General features: G+C 27.0%; 1 protein-coding gene and 1 long non-coding RNA gene across 4 annotated transcripts in view; one reads left to right on the top strand and one right to left on the bottom strand.

Moving 5' to 3' along the window:
* LOC126903001 (elongation of very long chain fatty acids protein AAEL008004-like) overlaps window positions 1-16111 on the top strand; it is a 37253-nt gene that overhangs the window by 8000 nt on the left and 13142 nt on the right. Inside the window, exon 1 of one of the 2 annotated variants that reach the window (XM_050680869.1) lies at window positions 9449-9581. The exons of the other annotated variant lie outside the window; for it this stretch is intronic. The gene's annotated coding sequence lies outside the window, so the exon portion shown is untranslated. Of the gene's footprint in view, window positions 1-9448; window positions 9582-16111 lie in introns of those variants that run through there. 2 annotated transcript variants of the gene reach the window in all.
* Window positions 3239-9034, bottom strand: LOC126903002 (uncharacterized). 2 transcript variants are annotated; one of them, XR_007703399.1, is made up of 3 exons: window positions 8895-9034; window positions 5137-5229; window positions 3239-4375 (listed from the first exon to the last, which is right to left on the bottom strand). It is a non-coding gene; the product is annotated as an uncharacterized LOC126903002 (long non-coding RNA). The 2 variants fall into 2 exon arrangements; XR_007703400.1 differs by lacking the exon at window positions 8895-9034 and adding an exon at window positions 8312-8528.

Genomic DNA, 16111 nt, shown 5'->3' with positions numbered 1-16111 from the left:
ATAAATCATGTGTGTTTTAAAAAATAATATATTTTTTGAATTTGTTAAAGAGGTTTACAGATATTGATTTTTAAGTTAAATGTAGTGCATACTAATATAATTCTATTAGTGTAATATATACTAATAGAATATTATACGATTTATACATGTAATTGTGAATATACAATAAAAATTATTTTTTGAACGAATGCATGAATTTGTTTAGTTAATCGCTGTTCTTTTGATAACTAGTAGTTTTATAATAGAGTTACTAGTTCTGTCATTTCGCCAAATAATCTACTAAAATAATATATATGAACTAAGTCAAAGTTTTGTGGCTACGTCTTTGTGTTAATCGCTTTGTTATTGTATTAATTAAACACATTTTAATTATTTAAGGTTCGATTGAATTCATTTTAATTTTCTATATAATTATTACTTTTTAAATAAATAAATATTTCGCTTAAAAAAGTAGTACTTGAAGTTTTGATAACAATTTGAGAATTGTTCACAAGTCAATATTTGATTTAAATTTTTAAACGTGACATAAATAACTTACATAACATAGAAACAAATGTGCCTAAAATTTGTTCATTTACAAAATTAATTCTATATCATATTCTTGGTTAAATAACATTATTTGAATTAAGTAGGAAAATCGACTGTGTGTATACTATTTATTAAACTATCGTTTAAACTGTTCAAGTATAAATTTATAATTTTTCCTCTAAATAAATCCTTTTGTAATGTGATAAATCTGTCGAAGTTANATTTGTTCATTTACAAAATTAATTCTATATCATATTCTTGGTTAAATAACATTATTTGAATTAAGTAGGAAAATCGACTGTGTATACTATTTATTAAACTATCGTTTAAACTGTTCAAGTATAAATATATAATTTTTCCTCTAAATAAATCCTTTTGTAATGTGATAAATCTGTCGAAGTTATAGAATTTTTAATGTGCCCATCATTCAAGTTTAGAAGCAAAAAACAAGCGTTATCATAAGTGTCATATTCCTCATGACAAAAATAATTATATGGCGAAGATACAATTTATTTTCGTTTGGAGAAAATTTTTTATATGTATAATCCCATTCCAGATAAAACCCTAATAACGTTAATATTTTTCATATAATTTATTACAGATGTAACATGATTTACTCCAATAAATATATCAATAAAGTTCAATACCAAACCACATTCGAATGACTTGTTCGTTGTTAAGTTTCTTGACCTCGAAAACATCATAACAAAAATTATTATTCTTGATTTTTGCTTTCAATGAATTTCACTTAGCATAAGAATGTTAATTATGTATAAGGTCCTCTGTGTGCGTAAAGTGATGAGGTGTATATAATAGTCGTATCATTGAGGCCCTCATTTTTATTCATAAAATACTGAAAAATATGTGTATTATATCAAAAATATCCAACAANGAATTTCACTTAGCATAAGAATGTTAATTATGTATAAGGTCCTCTGTGTGCGTAAAGTGATGAGGTGTATATAATAGTCGTATAATTGAGGCCCTCATTTTTATTCATAAAATACTGAAAAATATGTGTGTATTATATCAAAAATATCCAACAAGAAAAAAATCTATTGATCTCTAAAAATTAATTAAATAGCTTAAACTAATTGCTAACGTAATAATAAATTTGTTAAAATATCAGTTCACTATGTCGTATATATTTGACTAAAAATTACCTATAATTCAATAATAGTTAAAATAATAACGTAAAAAATAGAAAAACGCAGTCATATTATTGTACTGCCAAAAGAAGTGCATGTAAAATATTGCTTAAGAAAAAAATGGTTCAAGAATATTTTATTTTTTAATTTTAAGTTTGTAACTTAGCGCAAAACATTAAAAATAATTTCTTTAATACTATAGAAAGTATAACTTTTATGCAATAATATAGAAATATACAAAAAATATATGTATCTATAAATTACTAAATGCTGACATATTTAATGAAAATTGTTCTAGCTAGGTTATTGAACGATATACATTTGCATAAAAATATATGATAAGTAATCATACATTTTTTACACATTATGCGGTTATAAAGTCTTCTTAGATTATTTTATTGGAACAAAATTAAATCAAAACAAGTTACTCCCAATTACAAATAGTAATTTTTAATTAGAAACATTAGATCTCTACATTAATGTGTTAATCATCGATAACCCTAGATAAATAGTGTATATAGTTTTACAAAAAAAAAATTTTTAATGAGATGTTTGTTATATTTATTTATTCGGTTTGATTGAATGTTTAACATTTCAGGAATTTTTTATCCACATTTTATGTACTAATCGTTTGCAACTTTTGTATCAATATTTCTACAGTTATAACGATTTCGAATGACTGGAGGTGAGGTGTTATTATTTAAATAATCCAAAAAAATAGTTCTTATAATTATTGTTATTTTAAAAGAAATGTAGTGGTGAACGATTAACTAATCACTCTGTATACCAAGAGCGACTTAATTGATTCAAAATAAATAAATAGTAACTTATTCTGCATTAAAAAAAAGTAATTTATGATATGTAAAAATGTTATGATCACTTAAGATTTTAGGAATTATAACTTTGAATTAAGCTGTTTTAAAAATATTTTAATATATTTTATATAAATATAACATAATTTTATATTAAGATAATTAATATTAATGATAAGTTGTTCAAAAAATTCTTAAGTTTATTCATACAAATCCTTGGACGTTCAAATTAATTATTTAATTAATGGCAAATTTAAAATTATATCAAATTAATGTTAATTCCAATTCGGGGTAATTTTTTCAAGGTTGTGAATTTCATAAAGTTTAATTTATTATAAAAGTAATTATTTTTTGTTACACCGTTGTATACGTCTAATTTATATCAATAATAGTTCATAAAGTTTTAACAAGACTATTGTTTGGATATCGTTTTTTTCGCACATACAGTCAATTTTTAATTTATTATTATATTGTATGACACTGTTTATTTGTATGTGCGTTTACGATTGTAGAAGTACATTATCACCAAAGTTACACACATTAGTGCTCCTAAAGATTTTAAGTGATAAATATGTTTTAATGTTTGCAACTATATTTGTTTGAAGGTTGTAATAAATGTCTACGATTTACTAGTGCAAGTAAGTTACTATAGTACCTCTAATAGTAAAGTTTTCATCTAACTAATTCATATTAATTATTTTATTTTGCGTGAAATAAAAATAATAGTAACTACATTTTTTGTTTCTTGAAATTTGCTTTAGTAAACACAAAACCACAATATATAGGTATGATATATTGTTAAAAAATGAATTCCTTTTTATTTTGTGTGAATTAATGATGATATTTTATTAAACATAAAAACGGATATATTTTGATACTTTCGTATTTTTTACTAACTGAAAAACCGAATACATCGCCATTGACAGAAATAGATAGGAATTTAACCGCCCAACATTTTTGAGCTTCCTTAAATTTTGTGTTACTAACAAGCTATGAGCTTTTAAATGTTTGAGTTATTTTTTAAATTTTAAAATTAAAATTGATTTTTGAAATATTCGTATATAATTTAAAAAATTAATTTTTTTTGTTGTTTTTAAAAATTTATCGATTTTATACATAAGTTCCATTTTATTTAAATGGGAAGAACAGCTTAAAAAAACTCAAATGTGGAGGATGGCTACCTTCTTTTGGTGTGTATTATTGATTCTTGGTAAAACAAAAAAAAATGTTTTTTGTTGTTTTAGTCAGTCTAGTATACTAACTATCTCGTTTTTATAAATTCACATTATTTTTAAATTAATCAGTTTAATTTTGATCTTAGAAGTGATTAATTAATTATTTGATAGTTTTATTCGCATGTTTAACATATGAATTGATTAGTACTATAGATTGGTGAGTATAAACTGGTCGTCATGCAATGTAAATTCGGTTTTATTGTAACTTTAAGTCGTTAATAGATTGCTTGTAATTATAACATGTCCTATATTGTGACCGACTGTTCGAACGTGTGATTTCCTAGACTTGAGGTAATGGCGTACTTGATATGACCGAAGACTGTTGCTAGTTTACCTACTTATTATTATTGTTATGATTCATTACATAATAAATTGTTTGCCGTCTCTTACTTGTATGTTGTTATGTGCATTACGCGGTCATCTGTGCGCTTTGCAAAATCTAAATATTTTATCCATAAACATAACATGAGTATGTATGAGAAAAGCGAAGCTATGATAAAATAATGCACTTTATTTGAACTGCGAATTTTTCTTTTGTTTAAATATTACGTTCTCATAGTTGAAGAAGTACACGCACTATTCTTGTATGAAATTTCCTTTTCAAGGTTACTTTAACATTAGTACACCATTTGTTCAACAACGGGGTCATGGTCTGAAAATAGAAAAATTACCTACGTAATAAAAAAATATAAAAAATTGCTATATCATCAATTTTCTTTCTTATGGTACTATGATTTATAATTGCTTGTTTGGCAAAATAAATATTATTTAAAAATTGTGAGAAAATTAAAGAAATTATTTGTGGCGAATTATGTTTAACAATTTGAAATTATTATCAGATTAAAAATATCTTCTGTGTGGATTTAATAACTGAGTAGATGTGTCAAAGTTATTAAAAATATTTTTAGTATGATCTCCTTTTTAAACACTAGTAATTATACTATAATTTATTATAAAATAATATAATACAGTGTATTTTAATGTAAAAAACCTCATGTTTTCTAAATTTATAAAATAAGGAGTTTATATCAAATGATTCCTAAGATCTCCAGTATTTTATAGTATTAGAGAATTGTAAAAATTAATTGTTAAAATATAAAGTATGATATGCTTCTTTAAGTTATTTTTTCCATTATGATAGTAACAAATAATTATTTTTATTCGTTATTCATGTTTTTTTTTCGACTTAGGTTATATATCTATCGTTTTGTTTGTAACCGTTGTTACTTTTATGTCTATTAAGTAATAAAAATGAAAGAGACTGGCTGTGATGATTATTTAATAAAAAATCTGTCGTACGAGCTCACTTTTTTTTATTCAAAATTAATATTTATTTTAAATTAAGATTTTCTGAAAAAATTTTAAAAATTTCAATTTTTTTCAATCTGTTTTAATTATTTGATTAATAATTACAGTAAATTTTTCGTTGTAGACTAAAGTGGTTTTTTTGTACTTTACTTATCTAATGATGTACGCTATTGTTTACATTTATGTATTCACTTAAATCTGTAAAAAAAAAATCATTAGACTATAGAACAATTATTACGATGAAAATATTTTTACCAAACTTTAAAGTCTTGTACGTTAGTATTTAAAAAAAATATGTCATAAGAATATTTTAAAATTGTCTAGTTAATTTAAATAGTTTAAATTTAATTAATAAATTTAATCAAGTTACGTTTTATATTTTAAAGTTCATGCTATTATATTTAGTTGATTTAATGCCTTGAAATCTCAATACAGTCTAATGACATAAAGGGTGTAAAATAAAACAATTTTAAGTAAAAAGAAACCTTGCCAAACCAATTCGGTAAGATTGTTCTTTTACCATTACTGTGTGCATGAGGTCGTCTCGGCCTATTAAATTCCGCTAATCGATTTAAATCTTCAGAACAACTCATTAATATGATATTATTATCCAGCTGTTTGATTACTAATAGTATGTAACTAGACAGTTGTCTTATGTAAAAAAACCGATAAACAAGTGATTGACTTATAGGTAATTAGTGAACCTCCTATCATTAGATTATCTTAATATACCAATTATAATTTTGTATCTTTTGTTTGTAAACATTTGATATTTTAAATTCTTTTTGTAATTATTTTATAAACTTTTTAAAAGAAAGACCTTGGAAAATTTTAACTTTTGACAAAAACTAGATTTGATTGATAAGAAAACAGTTCTACTCTTCAATATAAAACATTAACACTTTTTANCTACAGATTTGCATCGAAGCGTTTCTTATGATAGTGATTTTAATCACTGTCAGATTAAATCTATACTGGACCCTACTATGCAATGTCTCTACTATGCCGTGACCCCACTGTGCTACCGTTTTTTTAATAGGAGACTATTTAAATAAACATTAAGGTTTAGGACGAAATATAGCGTGTCTTGTGAATCAGAAATGTGCGATTAAGTCTTATAACGTGAATTTTAGTTTTAATTGTAGAAAGAGAGATTTTTGAATTTTATGTGAACATTTATTTGGGTATTTTTTCCTTCATTTTCAGTGAGAAAAAGATCACCAAACATGTTTGTAACTGTAATACCCCACTCCCTAGGAATGTTGCTACAGGTATTGTCACAGCTAAAATAATTCTTTTGAAATGTCTTTTCCCAACCTTATACTTTATATGATAATCAATGTAATTTTCTTAACTTGGGGAAAAAACTAATTAACTGGAGGGCTTAACTCTTCTCCTCGTTGTGTTTATAGTTTCATATCAAAGCAATGTTTAGATTAAAATGTTCAATCCTAGTCACATTTACGTACTATAGACGGCATAGATTTTAACAATTGTATCAAATAAGATTTAGGAGTTAAATTTGTTTGTAAATCAAACGTTAATCTAAAACTTTAATTTGGTAAAAAACTTTTTTTTAATTTACTTTGAAATATTATTTGAACGAATAAAATCGAATATAATTTTAATTGCTTCTATAAAAAATATTTGTAATATCTTAGATTTGCTAATTTGTATAATAACTACATTGTGCACACGATTCCTTTTGGCTCGCTTAGACTCGTATTTATATAAATCTTATTACTTTATTTTATTTTAAATATCGATTTCTGAAAAATTTCTTATTGGGTGATATTTTTTTTGTTGTTGTATAATGAAATCATTGTAATTACATTTTTATCAAAATCTATGAAAATTTAAACTTTGTCATTTGAATATTAATATTTATTTGTGTAAAAAATAAACGAGTTCGAAAATTAAAATTTTTTTTTTAGCTTCGATGCGAAGCTAAGAAGGTATTAATTTTAGTATGACGTGTTATATCTTTGTGTCTGTTTTTTCTCAGCTTTCACTAAACCGATTTTGATGAACAATACGTCAAAAGATCACAAATTGTGTCTAATCGAAGATATTACCCTTAAATTTGAAAAAATTTCCCTCGTTCCTCGTAAATGGGGGAATCCCACAAAAAAATTGCAATTTTAAAAATTGTTAATTTTCGACATTTTTTCAATGTTTTCCTTTAAACTGCCATAACTTTTTTAAAAATGATCAAATCAACATAATTTATTTTATAGATATCTTAGGTATTTACCTATGATTTAGTAAATTTTTTGTAAACCTTTGACCCTTTCAAAATGACATCTTTTCCACAAAAAATTAACTTTCATAACTTAACTTTTGAAAACTTTCCAGAAATACTGACACTTTTATATAACCCTTAAATTAAAACTTATGTAGTATACTTTATTTTGAAAAAATAATTTGACCAATGGACTTATGGTGAAAACGGACATTAAAGTTAAAGAAAAACGTACGATTTTTGTGAAAAAATTTTCCATTTCTATTTTTTATTTTTTTATTTATATTGCTATAATTTTTTCAAAAATGTATGGTCAATAAATTTTTTTTTTATAAATACTTTTTATGTACATCTTTCATACTACATACTTTTTTTTTGAATTTATACAAGGGGAATTAAAACGTTTCTTATGATAGTGATTTTAGTCACTGATAGATATCATCTATACTTGTCCCATCTATGCCATGTCCACACGTTGCTACCGTTTTTTCTTTTACTTATAAACATAAAGATTTTAAAATAAGCTTGAATTTTGGATATATTTATAATATTAAATGTATATATAATTATATTGTGGTTAAATTTTTATTATGTCACTAGCACTAATCGTCAATGTATGTGAATATCTTGGCAACTGTTTGTACTATATGAGCTGTATATAGTTTTACGTTTAAAAAAAATAGTCAAAGATCTAATACATTATCATATTATCATCGATTTACATCGTGTATGCCTAAAATTCAAATTGTGTCATTCGATATATAAGTTAATATGTCGTTTCAAACAATAACCACATTGTTACCAGAATACTACTTAATATTTACAATATTTTTATGAAACTACACTTACTAAACTTTAAGACCGTGTAATTATTTTTTAGTTTTAATAAATATTTAGTGTAATTAAAATTCAAAATGACTGTATTTTTATATATTATATTAATATTAATGTTTTTGCATTAGTTTTCAATTTTCTGTAAGAATTTCATGTAAGTATAAATCTACTGAATTAAAAATGTTGTTTCTACTTATTACATACCTATTTTTTGTTTGTTGTTTATTACCATTGAATCGTTATAATTCATATATTCGACAGTGTATTTATAGTTTTGAGAAACCTTGAATTTAAAGTTTTATGCCTTAATTGATTTTCCCGTCAATAATAAGTATTAATTTTTTTAATATCGCAGATATTTAATATTTATTTATAACTAGACCATTTCGAGATTGCGAATATATTCAAAACAGTTGTCTCTGGAAATGTTTTAGATTCGCCAATCGAAAAAAACCATATATTGATTATTAAATGGATTAGTCGTGAACACTATTTTAGTTGGTAGACAATAGACGTTAATATGATTTAACGCTGTTACGTGGCGACCTATATAACATACAACGGCATGACGATGAAAAATCTTGGTAAATAGTAAAGGATAAAGGTAAAAAAATGTTTTAATTAAAATTTGGATGTTAATAGAACGAGGTGATTATTCTTAAGCCTCATGTTAAACTATTGGGTCGGTAATCTTTGGTGTTTTTTAAACACTTTTTTTCTTGCCGAACATAAGTATTTATAATAAGCTTAGTCGCTGAGTAACCTTGTCCAGATATTTTACTCTTACCGCGCACTCGACACCCATTTGGCTCGATCCAATAGAAGTTAGCCATGTATGTGTAGGTTTCAAAACACATCTAGCTGCTTTTTTGGTGGTGAACCTAATTTTTGAAAATCTCCGTACTATCTTTTCACTCTCCTCGACCGCTGGTAAGAGCGTGCGCGGGTGCGCTTGTATGTGCTATTGCCGATATTTAGTACTTTCTCGTTCGGTGGCGCCGCCGTAGTGGGGCCGGTAACCGTCGGATCAGCTGCCCGCCAGTCGTCGTACGAACAGCGCCACGCACCGTTATCGCACAACAGTCACCACAGTCGTAAAGGAAATGTCCAAATTTTGATCCGATTAGGAGTCGTCTTTTGATTTTTAATCTAAAACCACGACGGTGTGCCGTACCGATAGTTTTTTTTCTCTCATTCGAATCATTACTGCTATCAACGCGTTATCACAATCGGCGACAGCGTCATCTCACGCTCGCGCAACGAGTACTTGCAACGCGAACAAGTATAGCATAGCCGTCGGTGCACACAAACCATGATAGGATCCTGACAACCACCCCGGTCGAGAGCGTGCGCCCTAGTACACCAACACCGACCTAGACGGCCGTAGAGAGGCCGCCGATGTGATAATACCAGTTACGAGTCCACCCGATTTAGACCGCTACCGGCTTTTTCAGCGAAAAAATCAAGTCATAAGGTATGGTGACTCGTAAAATGAAATCGATATTCATTTGTATTATTATGTAACCATGTGACGATTATTTGTACAATGCTAATTAACACTTAACAATTGTATTTTACATACTAATAGCGTACTGTGTTATTAAAACACCCGCGGCAATTACCAGACGCAATCAAATCATAATTAGTAAATATTGAATTATAATGGGTTGATTTAATTATAGTCGAGCGACGGCTATCTAAACGTCGTTAGCAACGTCCGCGCTAAATAATCGCACGATCGTAAGCGATACGTCAATCATGTGATTGTTTTTGCTCTGAGCGAATCGATTCGATTTACGCGCATTTTTTTTTTACAGTAAACATGACTACCGATTGTCGTATAGATGGACAGGATCAGATGACGAAATTGTTGGAAAACCCTCACGGCGTTTTATTCTGAGCATTTGTTTTTTTCTTATCCTTACCACTTACACTCGTTAAACAAGTTTTAGCATAGGCCATTAATTTGTATTAAGTCTTCCCCGGGCTAATATTTAATGTTAATGTATGATAATAGTATTATTAATTTCTAGTGTGCAAAACAATCCCGTGTAAAATCATTAACTATCATTCGAGGTCGTCGACTACGACTTTTTTTTTTTGTCTTATTATTAATTCTTTCTGTTATTTAATTATTTACATAGCGTTTTTTTGCTGAGACAAGTGCACTTTGTCTTTTGGTGCGAGCCGACGTGGTGTAATTTACAGTATAGAGGAGTATTTGTTTCGTCGATCGATTTCCGTTTGAAAATGTGCAAACTCGCAAAATGCGATTACACGCGTTCGGCATCGGCTGGTTATATAAATAGGTCAAAAATGTGTGACGAAAAGAAAAAAAAACAAAAACAAAAAAAAAACGCTATCTCGAGTCGGTAGAACCGAAGAGGCCGACGAGTGTATCGAAAGTGAGCGCAATGGTTTGTCTGTCAATAGTTTTCCCGACTGACGTCGTCTGCCCAGTGGCGTATTAATGGTTTAAGAGCCCCGGGACAGTTTGTATTTAATGCCTCCCTAACGTGTGTGTTATATATAAATATATACGTATGTGTTATATACATATCCCGAAAAAAACTTAAAAAACTTAGAATATGCATAAACGCAATCACATAATTGTAAATAACGTTACGTACCCGAGTTGTATCGGGTCGAACAGTTATTATTATTAATATTATTACGCCTTTGCGCCCTGACGCAGCTGTCCCTTATGCAGACACGCCGCCGTGTCTGGTCGCTTTAAAAATGCGGACTTCATTAGGCAATTGTTGACGTTTTACTTCGTGAAGTTATAATTATAAACACGTATTTATATACGCGAATTTCAATAGGTCGTAGCTTACGCATGTTAATGCGATACGCATTTACAGTATGCAGTTTACGGCTACCGTTCAAACCACGTTTACTCAACTAGTATGACCTAGACCTAAACTTCAACATGATTTTGTTCTCAGTTTTCGGCGTTGACGTCGAATTTATAATTTCGAATACGAATCGATCAACACTAACGGTAGCTGAAACACGTTCATTCGCGCTTTCGAATGTCTTCCTACGCTCTCAATAATTAGTACGTTTGCGTTGTAGGAGAGACTTGATCGAAACAACAATTTATGTCCGATAGAATTATTGTTATTTAATTTTACTTTATTTTTTTTTGGCATATCGTTACGACTTGGAGCGAAAATTCATAACGCGACTGTTGGTGTACATAATAATAATAATAATAGTTGCAGTGTAACATTATAGTTGTGCTCTCTCCGTCGACGTTCTAGTAAAACACATTGGAATTGTTTTCTGTAGCTGATTACGACGGCCGTCAGTTGCATAGTCGGTATTGGTTCCGTTGACACGTTTCGGCCATCGTCTGAATGACATTCGATGTACGCGCGACGATTACAGGACGCGATTTGTCAACGACGCTATTGGTCTAAGTAGGTGGTATGTAGTCCGGCGTTGTGACGACCAATGCTGCAATTTTGTCTGTCACACTTAATCGTTAATGCCATAGAATTAACCCATTTTGTCAAGACCTAGTATTATGGTTAGATATGTATTACAAGTAATTACTTACCTACGTCGATGGCGTTTAAATATTGTTACAAGTAATCACTGAACGTCAATTAAAATTAAATCCTAATGAGTAGTGATCCGCCCAGAGCCAAGTAATCTCCGGTGTGTGTAGTAGTGTTTTACTAACAGCTTGCCATATTTATGATGGACTCTTATCAACAAAATGAAAACTCTTCTAACGACAATTTTCGTCGTTTGTACAGCTCAAGTCCGTAGCTTAGTTTTTATGGGTTTTCGGGATAATCGAAAAATATATTTGAATTATACACGTTTTATTACAACAGGTGATTTTATATTCATAACTATAATATAACTATGAGTGTCATAAAAATATACGTTGGAAAAAAAACCGTTCAGTATAAATTCTTTTATCGTTATTAATAAAAATAGTTTTTTTTGCTTTTGAGCTGTCATTTAGTTAGAAGTTAAAAAATTTGTTTGACTTATTTTTTATGACAATGTAATTTGAAAATGTTTTACTTATACCGTTTCTTGTTATTACGTAAAAAAAAAAATATATAATTTGATTGGCTTAGCAGCTTAAATAACAAATCGTTTATACACGTGTCGGACCAAAGCTTTTAACGCAGTATTGTATATCAATGTGATTAATTTCATATTGTAAATTTTGGAATTTTAATGAAATAATTTTTTTGAAATATGTATGTATTCTTACGTAAATAGATTATTTTTCATGATAAATGCACTGAACCAAATATTTATTTGTTTCTACCAACGAGCATAAATAATTCTTCATCTGAATAAAAAAATTCAAATTATAGTCTCAAAAAATAAAGAGAAAGAGTATACTTTATGTATGCGATATGAAGGACAACCGATTGAACATAATTCGTATGTGTTTTTCGCCATCAGGTGATTGACTCTGTAAACATACAAATTAAATTATGTTCGATTAAAGGTTAATGTACTTATTTTTTAAATGTAATTTTTATTAAACTAATATTAAACTAAACTTGTATTGCAAAAAAATTAGATAAAATAGATAATGTTGACGCTGTACTAATAATAACAGTCTATTTATCAACGGAAATTAATTACAATTTTAAAATATGCAACAGTAGTATGTACTGTAAGCATGTATTTTATCATAGGTAATCATTGATCGACATTAAATTCCTAATATTTGCATGATATGCATAGTTAACAAAATATATTTAAGCAAATGACTTTCATAAGAATAATGAAATATGCAATGAAAATTTATATAGTGAATTATCAAAATATTTGTTTCCTAATGCAATTAAAACATTACACGAGTTAACTCATCTTGAGTTACTAACAAATTTAGGTCGAGTAATTATAATCACTCAATAATTACTATAACTCAATATGTTGAGTTATAAGCATTTTTAATTTTTACCGTGGTATATAGTTCAAGTGGGTACTGCTCGTACTGGTATATATTTATAAGACATTTCACCTGTGTTACATACTTACTCTGTGTATTAAAATGCTTGTGACTCAATAAGTATTTGTTCTAAAGTTGCTATTGACTTGACACATTAATCATTAAACAAGAAATGTACTAAAAATTGGCTATTTAAAAAAAAATTAATATTAAAATATGATTTTAATGTTATCTACAAATGCATAAGTTATTAAAAAAATAAGCTAGTTAATTGTATATGTTCTCGTTTAAAAAATAAAGTTGATATTCTTATAAAATAAGTAGGGAGGAATATAAAATATACTTAATGATTGATAAATTGATAAAAATAAAACAAGAGATCATAATTTCTTTAAGAAAATAAATATTTCATGCTAAAACAATCACTCTGTATTTGGATTTGATAACAAAATTTATTATCGAAGTGTAATACTCAGGATAATTATTTACATATTCAGCAATTTTTCTTCTGAATTTTAGTATCAGTATTATATTACATTACCGTATAAACGAGGCCATTAAAATGCATTAGTACTAACTACAATCATATAAATAAAAAGAAGGTGATTCTATTCAGTCATCCTATACTTTTAATTAAATTTAATAACATAGAAATATTATTTTGCAACAACAATAATTGAAGTAATAACAGCAAAACTAAACTTAATCACATTTTCCGTATTGCCGTATAACGTTTTATAAGTTGGTTAAATATTATTTTATTATTAGTTATGTCTTTGACGTCATAGTTGTCAGTTCTATAAAACTTTTTAGTGTTTCATTAGACTAATAGATATCATAGATCACGAAAACATTTATCTATGATAATATCTTGTGATCACGAATTTTCCTCCGGTAATTTCTGTTGGGTCATTAAAAATATTTATTAATTCATGACCGTTAAATAGCTAATAAATTAGTTTTTTTCATAAGTTTTTATAAAATGTTAATTAACTGTGTTAAATTTTTATATGTATTACAATTATAATTTAATTTAATCCGAGTAACAATGAATTGATTACCGTACAAAAAATATTCTGAGGGTTTTATTTCTTAATTTATACAAATAAAGTTTACATAATATTTGTTCGTCATTAAAAATAGTCTATAATTTTGTCATGTCAATTTTGGTCAAATTAATGTTAACGTTCCATTCTAATTTTACTTTATAAATTAACTGTTTAAACTTGTTTTATTTTAATCTCGTAAAAGAATATAAAATATTCATGTTTTTTTTTTCAAAATCGTTAAAATTTTACATTGTTTTATTTGCCGAACGTTTTTCTTCGATCCGTAACGTAGGACAAGACTTGCGTTTAACCTTCTTTTTGAAAAATTACAATTACTTTTTAACATATCAACTATCGTCAATTATTTTTTTACGCTAATTCTTGACATATTTAAACTGTAATTTATGTAACTATTAATTATCATAGATTTCCACACTCTTGCGTATTATTATTATTCAGATGAAACAAGAGTCTACCATATGCAGAATGTTTCGAAATATTGTATCGTCAATAAGCTTGTGTTCCGATTTATAAATTTAATGACCCTGGATAAGTCATCATATCATTTCAGATCAGCTACTTAATTTTTATTAATTATTTAGAATACCATAACATTACACGAATATTATCAGTATGATTAAGCTTAAACAATTGTATACTAGTACGAAATCCATAAGTATTAATTTTCACATTCCCTATGCTTCTTATTCATTTATAATTTAATTTAAGTAAAAAAAACAGAAACAAATTATATTTTCAAATGATAATTTTTCAGTATAAATAGTATAAAATATTCAGTAAACATTTATTGAATTTTCTAAACATTATTACATATTTATTGTAATATTACTTCTATAGCATCATTACCATAGTATTTATTACACTAATAACACTAATCGTTTATATTCCTGATTATGATTCCTAAATGTGATTTTTTTTTGTGTTTTTATAATTATATTATTGCAGAAAAAAAGATTTTTTTGAATTTTTTTGAAGATTTTGAAAAAATAATTTTTTAAAATGATGATTTGATGTTATCATGGCGTATTTTATGTGGAGCTCAGAAGCTTGAGCTTTTCCTTCTAAATTAGACAATACTCTTTATTTTTTTTTTATCGAAAATTATGTCTAATGAGAAAGATGAGCAAAATGAGATATTCATCAAAAACAGATATTCGTTATTAGATTTTCTTGTAAAAAATCATTGGTTAAAATTATATCATTTCTCTGAGAGATTTTTGATATTATATGTGCATCCCTCAATAGAGTGACTAGGGAGAATAGAGATTGTAACTTCTTCATAATGAATTGCGATTTTTGAACTTTAAGATGACGATGATCCTTTTTTTTTGCTCATTTGAGTTTTCTTAAGTAATAATTCAAAGTAAAAAAATTTGATGAGCAAAAAAAAATATTCCTCTCTCAAAAAAAAAAAAATTATTTTCTGGTTTCGCTACTGCATCCCCTATTTCATTTACTTAAACCATGTTCAAGGTTATATTTTAATTAGTTTTGTTTTAATTGACTAACTCGCAGTATATAAATATAAAATAATAAAATATTTATTTTAAGTTTTCACAAATCAAAAACCGGTATTTATGAAATTTAAATAATATACAAGTATTTAATATACAATACATTGTAACTAGTATGAGAATATAAATTTTTTCAGTTCGCTATTTAAACATCTATTATTTAAGCATTTAATTAGTGATGTAGAGTAATGAGGGGGTCTACAGTTTGACTGAGAGCAGGTTGTGTGTAAGAATATCGGAATTCGATTAACGTTCTACTGAGTAGTTAGTTATGTTTTACATGTTCATATTAGATGGCTAAAATTAAGCACTTCTGTGTTAGGATATGCAATTATAAATCAAAATTACTAAACGCTGAGGAAAAGAGGTTTAAAAAAACCTGATACTTTGATAAATATTCACATGTATTAATAATCAAAATCATATAATTATTAATAAAACTTCAAAATGGCATAGAGTCTATGCCTTAGACCTGTAAGTGAAGAAA

This window comes from Daktulosphaira vitifoliae, unplaced genomic scaffold, assembly GCF_025091365.1.
Source record: "Daktulosphaira vitifoliae isolate Bord-2020 unplaced genomic scaffold, ASM2509136v1 Scaffold_3, whole genome shotgun sequence".
NCBI lineage: Eukaryota > Metazoa > Arthropoda > Insecta > Hemiptera > Phylloxeridae > Daktulosphaira > Daktulosphaira vitifoliae.
The sequence above is the reverse complement of the archived record's forward strand: the minus strand, read 5'-3'. Positions and strand labels throughout refer to the sequence as shown.